The 15,670-nt window shown below is 44.1% G+C and overlaps 1 protein-coding gene across 2 annotated transcripts in view; it reads left to right on the top strand.

Moving 5' to 3' along the window:
* Positions 1-15,670, top strand: part of NELL2 (neural EGFL like 2) — a 391,818-nt gene that overhangs the window by 54,717 nt on the left and 321,431 nt on the right. The gene's annotated exons all lie outside the window — the stretch shown is intronic.

Here is a 15,670-nt window from a genome sequence, read left to right as displayed (position 1 = left end):
GAATCCCCTGATGGCAGGCTCTGTCTGATGGCACCTTGATTAGCTGTAATAATGTGAGTAATTGCAGTTAAGTGAGCTAGGTTTTGGTGAGTTAGATTGTGACCATATGATGATGTATATTGCTAAGTATATGAAGAGCTAATTTGGCTATGTTTTATTTTGAATCATAGAGTTCTGGACTTGAAAAGGACTTGAAGTTTTTAACTTTGTCTCCGATTGAAATAATTTGTGAGAAAACAGAGGGTCAGAAGGGTTCCGCAGAGTCGTTTTACAGAGCTGCCTTGTGATTTGTGTGCCAGCTCTGGGACACTGAGCAGGGGCTGCAGAGTGTTGTGAATGACGGTTTCTCTAGGACGCACATGTTGCGAGTGGAGTTCTTCGGTGTGTGATTTTGCAAATGATGTGAAGTACATCCTCTGTACTATTACAGTGTCAGAAAACCTTCAGATCTTGGAAGCACATTGTTGCAGTAAACGCCAAGCTCAGTTGTGACTCCATACTCTTGTTGTCTTGGGTTTCTTCACCAATAAGAGTCTGATAATGGTGATCTTGGGATTTAGCTTTAAGATTGTTTGTGATGACTGGACCAATGAAATGACTCATCAAAGCTGATAGGCACAGAGCCAGAGCTGACAGGTACTTCATGTGTCAGCTAGTCCGGTGCTAGTGATGATGAATGAAGTGTATGGTGATGGAAAAGATCTTTCCACCTGTCGGGCTGGACAGAGGCGGAACTGGGAGTGGACTCCTGGTGCTTTCTTTCAGATGGTGTTTCTACTCTGACTCTGCTTGCTCCAGGAACCCAGTCATGCATTGTTGTGGATTGAGCTTCACATGCTGACTACTTTCCCTGTGTTTGTATCTTAAAAACAAAGTAAGGGAATCCTTCTCCTGACCACACCCGTACTCTCAGCTGGTGACAGCCTCACAGCCGGCATACATGGTGTGCAGTGGAGCAATGCTCAGAGGCAGAGAGGAAGTGATGACTGGTGTTGGAACAGACTCATTCCATACCCTAGATGGAGCTGAAAAACCAGTCTTCAGTCTTTAAACTACAATGTGCTTTATCAATGTGTTTGACAAATGCGTCTACATCATTAGCAAAATGCATTGCGCTGGGATCATCTCAGGGCACTGAGAGGAAGCTGTTCTATGCAATTGAGTGAGAAGAGAGGAGATTCCATTTCCTCTTGATTCATGAGTATGTGTGCACTGAGCCCTGCCGTTCTGCTAGACATCCTGCTTGGCTTTCAGCCTTAGGAGTAAGACACAAGCCTTGTTCTTCCATAACTGTCTGTTCAGTGGCAAATGTGGGAAAGGCCCGTTTCCATATAAAATCCTAACCTACGGGAGCGAAAAAAGAATCAGTCATAAAAATAAAAAGAAGCAATTGAAAGGAAATCACATACAATTATTTTGAAAATTAGGAATGAACAGAGATTCAATGATAAGATGAGAACAACTAATCAAAGGCCTTGGCTCTGATGGGACAAGGCCCCTGTCAGCCTGGCCGTGCTGAGAGCAGAGGAACTACAGCACATGACTTCTCTGGGGTGTACGTGGCTTGCACATTTGCCAGCATGGGCAGGGGGAGGGTTTTACCAAGATCTGCTCCCTGGCTGAAGTTACCACCTCTTTTTGGTGTCTGTTTGATATTGTTGCATGGATATTTGGCTGGTGTTCAAACTCAGAAAGCAGTGGCCCTACCAGCCAGGGCGCAGACGGCAAGTTGTGCATCTTTGGAGTGAGGAGTACTTCAGAAGGAGGCCGGTGACCAAGGAGGGCGAGATTTTTGTCACCAGCGGCATCCCCTCACCTGGTTCAGAAGGGATGTGTGCTGCTGGCGCACTCCTGTGGGGCAGGGTGGTGGAGCCTAGTTTAGACTGAAAATGACTTGAAAAACCAGAGAATGATTTAATAAGCTTGGAACTCACTGAGTTATGCTTTCCAGCAAGATTAAAGACAGAGAGCATTGTGGGATTGTTTGGAGAGCCCGCTTCTGGACTCTGGGTTTGGATCCCAGCTCTCCTGCAGTCAGCAGGAGGACCTGGCAAAGGCACTTACCTCTCAGGTAATACGTGGACACCTTGGCTACTATAGAGATAATGATCTGATGTTCTCAGGACAGTGACACAGGGAGCCTCCCAACAAGCATTAGTTATCGTTTTTTCACCAGGAGAAGGGTAAACTTACATTTTTACAACCTGAGTTTTGTCAATTAAAATAGTTTATCTTCTGCAAAAGGAAACAGGATAGTTGTAGTCCAACCGAAGGGACAAGTAATTTGGTATATGGGTAAAAAAAAAAAACAAAAAAAAAAAACAAAAAAAAAAAACTAGAAAAGCAAAAAAGTTGAAGGATGTACCTGTAATGTTGGCACAGCAGTTGTCAGTCACATTGATAGAGTTTCTTGTGGGTCATGTAGAAATAAATGAGTGAAAAGAATGGGCCTCACCTGCAGTGGGGGCATTTTGAGGCACATCTTGTGTATAATCAATAACAACCTGAAATGCTAAGATAAATAACAGGTGAAAAGTTGTGAATTTCTTTTTGTTGCTAAAAAATGGTATTACAAAACTGCCACGAATTTTACACAGGAGGTTTTTCTCAGACTACTGTGGGGAGCAACTCAGACTAGACTAAGTTACTCGAATTAAGACTTATTCTATGCATCTGCTCTCCCACAATATGGCGCTGAGAAGGGAGTAACACTTCTACGCAGCTGCCTCCAGTTCAACCAATAAACTGTAGGACTTGCTCCTGATTGGAGGAGAGCAGCGTACTCGGCGTGTAGGTAGCAGAGTTGGGATTGGTGGAAGAGGACTATAAAGGAGGAGAGAGACAACATGCACTGGGAACATCTATCTGAAGGAACACCTGTGCAGCCCCCGAGAGAGCCGGCCGGCGGTGTGCTGCTCCCCCGCGGAAGTGGGGAAGGTGGCAGGGGGAACCGCCCTTCCACGGAGGTGGAAGGGATGGTAGCCAACCCGGGAAGAACCAGCAGCAAACCCGGGGAGGGCCGAGCAGACGAAAGAACAGCGCAGGGTCCTGTGTCGTTCCTCCACGAAGAGGGGGAGCGACATAATGGTGCCGTGACTCGGATATGAAGCCTAGGCAGGGTCTAGTGTCGTTCCTCCACGAAGAGGGGGAGCGACAACTACTGTCTCCAGAGAAGACATTGTTGAACCCGTTGTGAGTGTGGAAAAAGGCTGTTTTCACAAGGCTTAGCAGCAAGCTGGAGTGCTCTGCTGAGGTTAGAGAGGAGGGTTTGGGTGTCCTGGAGGATGCCTTCCTGATGGATAGTTGGCAGTTACACTCCACCAAATTATTTTTTTTTTTCTGAGTAGTACTCACTGCCATTTTTGAATGCCTACTATGTGCCAGACACAAAGTAGGTATATATATATGTATATATATAGTGTTCCTGTATTCAAAAATATTTATGTACATGGTTTTTTGTATTAAGAAAAAACTCAGCAAACAAAGCCTGTGAAAAACGGGACTTGTATTTGGAGTGGGGGATGTAAACCACACACAAACAAGTAAGTTATATAATAAACTACATAAATAAGTAAAAGAGCAAGGGAAGCAGGCCACGGCAAGGCTTGGTCTGTGTGTGGGGACTTGCAGTCTTCAGTAGGGGAGGCCTTCCTGAGCAGGTGGCATTTCGGAGTGAGCAGCCACATGGCTGTGTCCAGAACACTGCAGCCAGAGAAAACCAGACGTGCACAGCGCAGTTCAAGAAATAGCTAGGCAGTGCTGGAGCTGACTGTGTGGGGGGACTGAGAGATCTGGACGATGAGGTGTCCAGGGATCCAGGTGGACCTCACTGTACGAGACCACAGATGGCCACTGGGATGGCACAGCACATTCTTGGAAGATCTAGAGGCAGCTGTTACAATTTGGGATTTTTCCATGAGCCTCCAGAAGGGTCTTTGGACCCACATTGTGCCTGGAGCCTAGGGTGAGATCTCATGATGTGAACCTAGAGCATGGTACTGTTCAGGTACTGACCTCAGATACCTGTTGACTGAATGAGCGAATTAGGAGAAAAGGCTTGAGGGCTAACTCTGAGATAGATTAGCTATATGATTCTGAACAGGTGACTTGACTTGTCCGTGTCTGGTTTTGCGAACAGAGTTTTGCACCTCACCTGCTGTGTGATGGTACGCCATGAGCAGCTTCCCCTGGAGTCTTTTCCTTAGGGCTATGTGCATTGAGAGTCAGCCTGCTCAGGAAAATAGGGGGAGACTGACCGCCCCTGCCCCCATTATTTAGCTGGTCCCTCCATGGCTCTGTCTTCCCATGTGCCTTTGTAGCTCCAGCCTTTGGCCAAGACAGTGGATCTGAAGATAGAGGGTGGCTGGGGCTGGTGGTCAGGACTGCGGTGTTGCTTCCTGTAGGAGGGCTGCAGGGTGTGTGTGAGCCAAGCTAATGCTGAACCTGGGTCCCTGCCAGGTGTCCTAAGACTCCAACAGACACTCACCTTCTCCAGCCACACATTTGGGAAATGGGGCCTGGGCATTCTGTTCATCAGAAAGAAAGATTCTAATGAAAGTAGCTGAGCTCTGGCAAGAATTATGTGATGAGTCAGGAAACAGTTGGAATTTTTATCTTGAACCTGAACATAATAAATTTTCTTTAAAGGTGTGTGCTATGTATAGCCTTAGAAAAAGAGAATTATTTTTGGTGAAAGAAGAGGCAGAATCAAATAAAAATCTTCCTTTGAAAATGGAATTTTTAATGATTTCTATATTTATCATTTCTGGAGTTAAGTTTACAGGCTGACAGGAGAAATCTGATTCCAGCCCCTTTGGTTTTTAGGGATCCTCCCTTCCTCAGGAAAGGGTGACTTGTCTCCTAATGCCCGGCACAGCTCTGTCCTTTATAGGAACCTTCAACAGGGCCACAAGCCAGCAGACAGCTGGGGCCGAGTAGCTGCTGCACCCTGTTCAGATGAACACTGAGTACTGAAACGTGTTGGCGAAAGCAGCTGGTGCTCACTGTTTGTCTGCTGGCAGTTAAAAATAAAGACAGCATGGTGGGTTGAGCTTTTGAACCAGTGACTCATGGTTCTTGGAGGCTGATGCATTCGATAAGCCAGTAATTCAGGCCTGTGCTTATATATATATATATATATATATATATATATCAATTATTGTTAACCAGAGAGAGGCTCACTAGCTAACACTGCTATTTAGTTAACCTTATTCACATTTCCAATTCTCTTTTCCTTGCCTATTTCTTTCCACTGATTTTAATTACCGTTATTTTGCATTATGAGAACTGAATCATGAAGAGTGACATAAATAGGCCACCTCTGATGTGGCATGGTTGACTGTGACTATAGGAGGAACTAGTATGCATGTACTGTGTGGCTAGTCACCTTGGTCATCAGCTGCTCTGGGGTAGACAGGCGTTCAATATCATGCTGTCAGCAAGCATGGGGAGGTTGTAGCTGCGGTGGATGGACACTCACTATCATGCTGACAACAGATATAGGGAGGTTGTGGCTGGTGTAGATGGATACTCATTGTCACGTTAACAAGTACAGGGAGGTTGTGGCTGGTGTAGATGGACACTCATTGTCACATTGTTAAGTACAGGGAGGTTGTGGCTGGTGTAGATGGGCACTCACTATCATATTGTTAACAAGTATAGGGAGTTTGTTTCTGGGTAGATGGACACTCACTATCATGCTGACAACAGATCTAGGGAGCTTGTGTCTTGAGTAGATGGGCACTCATATTGACAACAGGTCCAGGGAGGTTGTGCTCAGGGCTGATCAACAGTCATTATCATGCTGACAACAGGTGCGGGGAGGTTGTCTCTGTCCTAGGAAAGAGAGGGCAAAGATTTGACCCTAGTGCTTCTAACCAAGCTCCAACCTGATTTACTTTGCTGTGTGGCCTTTAGAATGGTGCTTTCAGTAATACTTGTCTTATTTTACTTAGAGAGTTTCCAATGAGCATGTTGCTTGAAACCGTCCTCGCCCCATGTTGCCTGGACGTCGTTTTTACCTCCTGTTGCCAACAAGCAAATCAGGGTGTGGGCCTACTTGTACAAATTGTCTTCTACTCACTTTTTTTTTCTAGAGTGCATTTAATCCTTACAGCTTTTCCTTTTGCTATTTTAATTTTTTGAGGTTATATTGTTTTGACAAAGTCTGAGAAATAGTGTTAGTTTGTTCCATATTATGTGTGGAGTAAGGGATATGTTAAATACAGTTGTATGTGGTTGTTAAATACAAAGTACTCTGTGAACATAAAATGCAGAAAAAAGAAAATGAATCAAGAACCCCTTACCATCATCCCAGATTTGGGAACAGGCAAGAACACATGAAATAAGCATGTGTTAGTAATTTGTTGCTTGATAGTATTCTTTATTTACATTATGTTTTTTATTGAACTCTAAATATTAGCTAAAATCAATCAGAGAAAACATATTTGTCTTTTTGGGTCTGACTTATTTCATTAAGCATAATGGTCTCCACTTGTATCCACTGTGTTACAAAAGACAGGATTTCATTCTTTTTTAATGGCTTTTTTGTTTCCATATGACTTTTTGGATCATTTTTTCTGAATCTGAGAAGAAAGTCCTTGGTATTTGGGTTGGTATCACATTGACTGTGTAAATGGCTTTGGGTAGTATCTATATTTTTATGATATTAATTCTTCCAATCCACAAACATGGAAGATTTTTCCATTTGGGGGATCCTCTTATTTTTCTTTCCTTCATGTAATTTTCATTATAGAGATCTTTTATATCCTTGGTTATATTTATTACAAGGTATTTACATGTGTTTTTGCAGCTATTGTCAATGGTAATGATCTTACAAGTTCTTTCTTATCCATGCAATCATCTGTGTATACAAGATTATTGATTTTTATGTTTTGATTTTTATCCTGCAACTTGGCCAAAATCTCTTAGGAGTTCCACTAGTCTGTTAGTGGAGTCTTTTGGTTCCCCTGTATATATAGGATCTGTACACAGGGATAATTTGACTCCCTCCTTTCCAATTTGTATCCCTTTGATTTCTTTTTCTTGCCTAATGTCTCTTGCTAAATCTTCCAGAACTGTGTTGAATAGCAGTTGTAAGAGTGGGCATCCTTGTCTGGTTCTGGATCTCAGTAGGAATTCTTCCAACTTTTCCCCATTCTATAGGACACTGGCAAGGGGTTTGTCATACCTTGCCTTGATGGTATTGAGGAATGTTCCTTCTATACCTAATTTGCTTAAGGTTTTTGACATGAAAGGATGTTGTATTTTATCACATCCTTTCTCTGCATCTATTGAGATAATCATATGGTTTTTGTCCTTCAGTTTGTTAATTGGATGTATCATTTTTATTGAGTTGTGTGTGTTGAGCCATTCCTAAATCCTTGGAATAAATCTGCTTGGGCCAGGTGGGCAATATTTTTGATGTGTTGTTGTACTGGATTAGCTAATATTTTGTTGAGGATTTTTGCATCTATGTTCATTAGGGATATTGGTTTATAGTTCTCTTTTGTTGTATCTTTTTCTGATTTTGGAATTAAGGTGATGCTGGCCTCCTAGAAGGAGTTTGGGAGGATTCCCTCCCTTTTAGCTGTTTTGAATTGTTGAGAAGAATTGGGGAGCTGGTGTTGTGCCATAGTGGATAAAGCTGCTGCCCGCAATGCTGGCATCCTGTCTGGGCACTGGTTCGAGTCCCAGCTGCTCCACTTCTAGTCCATCTACCTGCTAATGTGTCTGGGAAAGCAATGGAAGGTCTCCCAAGTGCTTGGGCCCTGCAGCCATGTGAGAGATGCAGATGAAGCTCCTGGTCCCCGACTTCAGCCTGGCCCACTCCTGGATGTTGCAGCCATTTGGGAATTGAACCAGCGGATGGAAGAACTGTCTCTCTGTATCTACCTCCCAACATGCACACCCTTGTAACTCTGTCTTTAAAAATATATAAAATCCCTTTTAAAAAGAAGGATTGGGATTCATTCTTCTTTAAAATTTTGGTAGAATTCAGCAGCATAGCCATCCAGCCCTGGGCTTTTCTTTGTTGGGAAGGTCTTTTTTACTAATTCAATCGCCATCTTGGTTATTGGTCTATTAAGGTTTCCTCTGTCTGGATGCCTCAATTTTGGTAAATTGTCTGTGTCCAAATATCTATTTATTTCTTCTAGATTTCTGAATTTGTTCACATATAGCTGTTTGTTATAATTCCTGATTATTATTTTTATTTCAGTGACATCAGTTGTAACATCTCCTTTTTCATTTCTGATTTTATTTATTTGGATCTTCTTCCTTTTTTGATTGGTTGGGCCAGTAGTTTATTTATTTTATCTTTCTGAAGATTTTATTTACTTATTTGAGAGGCAGAGTTACAGAGAGAGGGAGAGACAGGGAGAAAGGTCTTTCATCTGCAGATTTACTCCCCAAAAGGCTGTAATGGCCAGAGCTGGGCTGATCCAAAGCCTGGAGCCAGGAGCTTCTTCCAGGTCACCCATGCTAGTGCAGGGGCCCAAAGACTTGGGCCATCTTCCACTGCTTTTCCAGGCCATAAGAAGAGAGCTGGATAAGAAGAGAGCTGGATAAGAAGAGGAGAAGCAGAGAAATGAACTGGCATCCATATGAAATGCCAGCACTATAGGTGGAGGTTTAGCCCACTGTGCCACAGTGCTGGCCCCCCAATAGATCATTATTTTTTTTTCCAAAAAAGCAGCTCTTTTTTGTATTTTTTATATTTTAATTTTGAAAATTTATTTATTTATTTGTGTGTGTGTGTGTTTGTGTGTGTGTGTGTGTGTTTTTTTTGGACAGGCAGAGTGGATAGTGAGAGAGAGAGACAGAGAGAAAGGTCTTCCTTTGCCGTTGGTTCACCCCCCAATGGCCGCTGCAGCTGGCGCGCTGTGGCCAGTGCATTGCAGCATTGCGCTGATCTGAAGCCAGGAGCCAGGTGCCTCTCCTGGTCTCCCATGCGGGTGCAGGGCCCAAGGACTTGGGCCATCCTCCACTGTACCCCCGGGCCACAGCAGAGAGCTGGACTGGAAGAGGAGCAACTGGGACAGAAGCTGGCACCCCAACTGGGATTAGAACCTGGTGTTCTGGTGCCACAGGCAGAGGATTAGCCTATTGAGCTGTAGTGCTGGCCGATAATTTCTTTTCTAATGTTTAATATTTCTTACTTCCTACTACTTTGGGGTTTGATTTATTCTTGCTTTTCAAGGATTTTGAGATACACTGTTAGATCCTTTGTTTGATGCTTTTCCAATTTCTTGTTGAAGGCACTAATTGCTATAAACTTTCCTCTTAACACTGCTTTTGCTGTATCCCATAGGTTTTGATATGCTGTGTTGGCATCTTCATTCATTTTGAGGAATTTTTTTTTTTGACAGGCAAAGTTAGAGAGTGAGAGAGAGAGACAGAGACAAAGGTCTTCCTTCTGTTGGTTCACCCATCCAATGGCTGCTATGGCAGGCATGCTGCGCCGATCCAAAGCCAGGAGCCAGGTGTTTCCTCCTGGTCTCCCATGCAAGTGCAGGGCCCAAGTGCTTGGGCCATTCTCACTGCCTTCCCAGGCCACAGCAGAGAGCTGGACTGGAAGAGGAGCAACTGGGACAGAACCGGCGTCCCAACCAGGACTAGAACCTGGAGTGCTGGCGCTACAGGTGGAGGATTAGCCTAGTGAGCTGTGGTGCTAGCCCATTTTAAGGAATTTTAAAATTTCTCCTATGATCCACTGTTTATCCAGGAGCATGTTTTTCAGTCTCCATGTATTTGCATGTTTTGTAGAGTTTCTTAAGTTTTTAATTTCTGGCTTCATTCCATTGTTGTCTGAAAAGATAGATGCTATGATTTCAATGTTTTTGAACTTGTTGAGACTTTTTTTATACATAGTAGCATATGGTATATCCTAGAGAGAGTTCCTTGCACTAATAAACAGAATGTGTATTCTGCAGGTGTTGAATGAAATGTTCTTTAGATATCAATTAGATGCATATGGTTGATGGTGTAAGTTAGCCTGTTGTTTCTCTGATTTTTGTCTAGTTTATCTGTTCACCAATAAATCTGGGGTATTGAAGATCCTGCATTATTGTACTGGAGTATATATCTCCCTTTAGGTTAACTAACCTTTGTTTTAAGTAGATGGATGTCTTTGCATTGTATGCATACACATTTACTATATTTACATCTTCCTGTTGAAGTGATCTGTTAGTCATTACATAGTGACCTTCTTTGTCTCTTTTAACAATTTTTATCTTAAAGTCTATTTTGTCGAGTGTCTTTCTTGGTAAGGTATGTTTCTGGTAGGTAGCAAACTGATAGATCTTGTTTTTTAGACCTTTCTGCCTATGTTTGAAATGTCTGTGTCTTTCAATTGGGGAATTTAGTCCCATTTAGATTCAAGTTTATTATTGATATGTAATGACTTGGTCCTGCCATTTTTCCCTAAATATTCCTTTTGTTTGTTTTGGATCTCCCTTGTCCTATTACTAGGAGTTTTTGTGCCTTCTCATTCTTTAATAATGGTGACTGCCTTTATCTGTTTCTGTATGTAGCACATCCTTAAGTATCATTTGTAAGGCTGGCTGGGTGGTGACAAATTCTTTGAAATTTTTTTTGTCTTGGAAGGTCTTTATTATACCTTCATTTATAAATGAGAGCTTTGCTGGGTGTAGTATTCTGGGTTGACAGGATTTATTTTCCTTTAAATTTTGAACCAAAGCTTTCCATTCTCTTCTAGCTTGTAGGGTTTCTGAAGAGAAACTGGCTGTCAATCTTATTGAATATCCTTTAAAGGTAATCTGACATTTCTCTTTTGCACATATCAGGATTTTTATGTCTTATTATTGAAAGTTTGACTGTAACATGTCTTGAAGATCTCTGACCATGTCTATTTGTGGTTCTCTGTGCTTCCTGTTGTTGGATGTCCATGTCCTTCTCCAAATGAGGGAAATTTTCTGCCATTATTTCACTCAATTATTTTTCTGTGTTATTCTGCTTTTCCACTCCTTCACAAACACCTAAAACATGTATAGTTGGTTGTTTGATAGTATTTCAGAAGATTTGTCTTCTAGCTCAGATATTCTTTCTTCTGCCTCACTGAGTCTGTTGTTAAAGCTTTCCACTGTAATTTTTTGAATATATTGAATTCTTCATTTCTGATATTTCAGTTTGATTCTTCTTTTATAGCTGTTACCTCCCAGTAGATTTTTTGTCCATGTCTATGGATTTCTTTACATTGTGTAAGTGCTCCTCTGTTTTTGAGTAAGCTAAGAATCATTCTTTTGAGTTCTTTTTATGGCATTTTGTCAGTCTCCTCATTTTCACAGTCTAATATTGAAGTATTATTGTATTCCTTTTGGGGAGTCATATTGTCTTCTATGTCCATGTGTCTTGTATTTCTACACTTATTTTTACACATCTGGGAAAACACTTGTTGATGTGTCTTCTGAAGGCGTTGTCCTTGGGAATGTGCCTCTGTGGCCTAGTCAAATGCTCTGGTTTATAGTGGCTATCCGGTGGTGGGTGCAGGGTGGGGTGGGAGAGCATCAGCAAACGCTGTGGGTGGAGCAAGGATCCAGTGTAACTCCAAGTTGTGCGTGGTTGATCTGCATCCACAGTAGGAAGAGGCAGTGGCTGCAATGGACGGAGTGTCCACAGCTCAGTCCTTTTCTGAACCAAGGTGAACAAACTGCCCGTGGTGAGCGCACCCCCACCGCTCAGGCACAGGAACCTCACCGAGATCTCCGTGTGCTCCACCGTGTGGGTGTGCTGACTCTCCGCAAGGTCCCTCTCTGGCATTCAGGGAGTTCGAGCCCCTTGAGTTGGATCCATTGATTGCCCAAAGACCCAGCTTTTCCTGGCTTACGGAGATGTCACCCAGTCACAAGGAGCAGGGCCCTTGCTCTCTGCCTTGTGAACCTGTCCGTCCCCAGAACTAGCCACCTACCTGGTACAAGCCATCTGGTGCTTTGGTGGGGGGGAGAAGCAAGGTCCTCTCACTTTCCTTAGCTGAGTGGGTGCTGTGCCCCTGCCAGCTCTCCAGGCCAGACTCTAAGTCATTGGGGACCATGGAGTTCTCCCTCAGACACGGTCCACCAGTGGCACGTGGGCCACTGCAGCGTGCAGTCACTTGACCCTGAGGAGGTGGCTCCCTTGCTGGCTGCCGAGCACCCTGGTGAGTGGAGGGGAGGGAAGCAGTGTGGCTTCCTTTCCCAGAGCTAAATGCATGCCTTGCCCCCACCTCCTCTCCCATATTGACTCAAGGTCAGCAGGGACCCCAAGGTTCTCCCTCAGACCAGATCCCCACTGGTGTGTGGGCTGATGAAACCTAGCCTCTCAGTTTGCTCTGATAAGAAGGCATATCCTTACAGCTGTGGTCCCAGGAATGGCTGCTGGTGTCCAGCTAGCTGCTGTTATGTATGTGGTCTTTGCTGCTCCCTGGATTCTCTCCTCTCTTCCATATGTTTTCCACTGAAAATTTCTCTCCAGCTGTCCCCTGGGAACATGGTCCCTTTCCTGTTCTTCTTGTAACCTCCTGTGGTCACAGAGTGTCTTTTCACTGTTCAGCCATCTGGGATCTATCCATGGTGTTCTATTTCTATGAATTTACTTACCTATTTATCAGTGTGCAGACATTTGGGCTGTTACAATATTTGAGTAAAATATGTAAAATCTGCTATAAGCACTCAAAAATGGGTCCTTGTGAGGAAATTGTTTTTATATCTCTAGTGTAAATACTTAGGTGTAAATGTTTTATAGGCTTCTGAACAGTTCCCAAAAAGCCTGTGTATTTTTGCCTTCTTGTTAGCAAATTGTGGGAGCTGCTTCTGCCGGCACTTGTAATTGTCAGTTTATATTTAACCATCCTAATGTGTGTATATCCTATGGTGGTTTGAATTCAGATTTCTCTAAAGACTACTGATGCTGGGACACCTTTCTTGTACTTTTCTTCTTTTTTCTTGCTATCTTTTGGTATTACTGAATTAAAAGAATTATTTAGATAAACTGAAAGCAAATCCCTTATTAGTCATTTTTTTGCAAATATTTTCTCCCACCCTTAGCTTGACTTTAATTATCTTAATTGTGTATCAGAAAACAAGGAATTTGAAATTTTTCTGATGAAATACAGCATTTTTCTTTTAATATGCATGATTCCTGCTTAAGGAACCTCTACCTAGCTTAAACCACAAAGATTTTCCTTGAAGAGGCTTCTGCCTTCCATTTTACTCTGAATCTCGTGTATTTCCCAGCTGCTGTTGTTCGGCAGGAGTTTTTCGCGCACGCCAGAGAATGGAGAAGAGAAACATCACATTTTGTATTTGCTCCCTGGAGATCCTAGGAACTTCACACCAGGTTTTGATTTCAGAATTCCTGCACCAGTGAGGAATGTCACTGTGAACCTGTGGCAGAGCTTGAGATATGCTATTTATTGTGATTGATTTTGCTTTCTCTGGGTGGTCGTGTGTAACTCCTTGGCCAGTGTGCGTAATTTCCAAGGCCTCCTTTCAGAGGTGATGTCATCCTCCAAATCTCCCTCCTGTTGTCAGAGCACCTTTTCTGCCTTTAGCCGTAATTCATGGTTTCCAGTGTGCCCCCCACCCCTGTCGCCTGGTCCCCATGACTCTGAGCCTGTGTGCCACCCTGTGCTAGTCACCCCATCTACTATTGCTTGCTTGGCCAATCTCCAGCTACCTCTTTTTGTCTGGCATCTTAGGATACTCTCTTCTTCTTCTTCTTCTTCTTCTTTTTTTTTTTTTTTTGACAGAGTGGACAGTGAGAGAGAGAGAGACAGAGAGAAAGGTCTTCCTTTGCCGTTGGTTCACCCCCCAATGGCCACTGTGGCCGGCGTGCTGTGGCCAGCGCACCACGCTGATCCGAAGCCAGCAGCCAGGTGCTTCTCCTGGTCTCCCATGCGGGTGCAGGGCCCAAGGACTTGGGCCATCCTCCACTGTACTCCCGGGCCACAGCAGAGAGCTGGCCTGGAAGAGGGGCAACTGGGACAGAACCAGTGCCCCGACCGGGACTAGAACCCGGGGTGCCAGCTCCAGAGGCAGAGGATTAGCCTAGTGAGCAGTGGCACCGGCCAAGATACTTTCTTCTTAATTTAAAGCTGATCTATAATGAACATATTGGACATTTCACTTAGCTTTCAAATGTGTTTGTGGTAGAAGGGGCCCATCACAGTAAAGGAGAGTTGACCATTCTGAGTGTGCTTCTCATGCGTGGTTCCTTTTCATTGGTTTTCTTTGTATGATGTAATATATGCTGTAACTCTGTGATCCACCGTTAGAAAATGGAAACTGTGGACGCTCATCTTACAGTTCTGTAATTCACAGCCTAAATTGGGCCTCACTGGGTTAACACCAGAGTGTCGCAGTGTCCTTTCCTCTCTGGGAGGCTGTTGAAGGGTCCTTTCCCATGTCCCACCCAGTTCCTGAAGGTGGCCACAAACCTTGGCTCCCAGCCCTTCCATATCCATAGGCAGCAACAGCAAGGACACGCCCCCCCACCCCCCACATCCCATTGCTCTGACCCCCTCTTCTTACTCTCTGGTCCACATTGTTAGGACCCTTGTGATTATATTGAGTACTTCCAGAAAATTTAAGATAATCTCCCTTATTTAAGGCCAACTGATTAGCAATCTTAATTCCATCTGTATCCTTAAATCTCTTTGCATATAAGGCACATTCACAGATTCTAAGGATTGGGGTCAGGAAAGGTTGGTTTGTTTTTGTAGGGAGATGCTGCCATGCCTACTACAGTGATTACAAGCAAGAAAGCAGCACTGTGTGAAAGGAGTTTTGGTGTAGGTGCATCTAACACCTGAGGGGACAGAGGCAGAGACTGCACGGTGCTGGGTTTCTGCATCCAGCTGCAGTGGCAGCACAGGGAGGGAGTGTGGCGACCACACGTCTGAGAAGCTGCCCAGGGGCTGGTGCTTGGCTCAGTGCCTGACCACTGCCTGCGATGCCGGCATCCCATACTGGAACAACGATTCGAGTCCCTGGCTGCTCTCTTTCCCAGCGTGGCTCCTTGCTTGTGCATCTGGGAAATCAGCAGAAGATGGACCACGTTCTTGGGCCTTTGCTTCCCATATAGGAGACATGGATGGAGTTCCAGGCTCTGCCTTCAGCCTAGCCCACCCCCAGCTGTTTCCATGAATTGGGAGGTGAACCAGTGGGTGGAATATCTCTTTCTCCCTAGATTTCTCCCTCTTCCTTTTACTCTGCTTTCAAATAAAAAAAATAAAAAGCTGCACAAAGAGAGTCCAATGACACATAGATAACGTGCAAGGCTGGCAGTAGTGGAATGCATTAGGTCACGACCCAGAATGCTGTTGTTCATTCTAGAAGGCGAAGACAGCTCCAACCAGCTGTGCAACCCCAGATTGTCAGAGCTCAGGCTGAAAGCCTCTGCCAGTGACTTGCTTCATTGTGGTTTCCAAACTTCACACTCTGCTCCCTCTGCCCTGGACCCATGTTGTAATTGTTCCATACTTAATTAGGATGAGGAATTATAGGGGCAGGTTCAGCTGGAATAATTTTGGGTACAAAAATACTATCCTTCTGGAGGGAGCATAAGTGTGTGTGGGTGCTGGAGGCAGGCCGACTAACCCCCAGCTCTCAGCATGCTGTGAGCGAGAGAGTTAGTGTTGTTGCTGCAACTCTGCTGTGCTGAAATACACGCACAG

This window comes from Oryctolagus cuniculus, chromosome 9, assembly GCF_051225735.1.
Source record: "Oryctolagus cuniculus isolate XC-2025 breed Fujian yellow rabbit chromosome 9, ASM5122573v1, whole genome shotgun sequence".
NCBI classification, from domain to species: Eukaryota; Metazoa; Chordata; class Mammalia; order Lagomorpha; family Leporidae; genus Oryctolagus; species Oryctolagus cuniculus.
The sequence above is the reverse complement of the archived record's forward strand: the minus strand, read 5'-3'. Positions and strand labels throughout refer to the sequence as shown.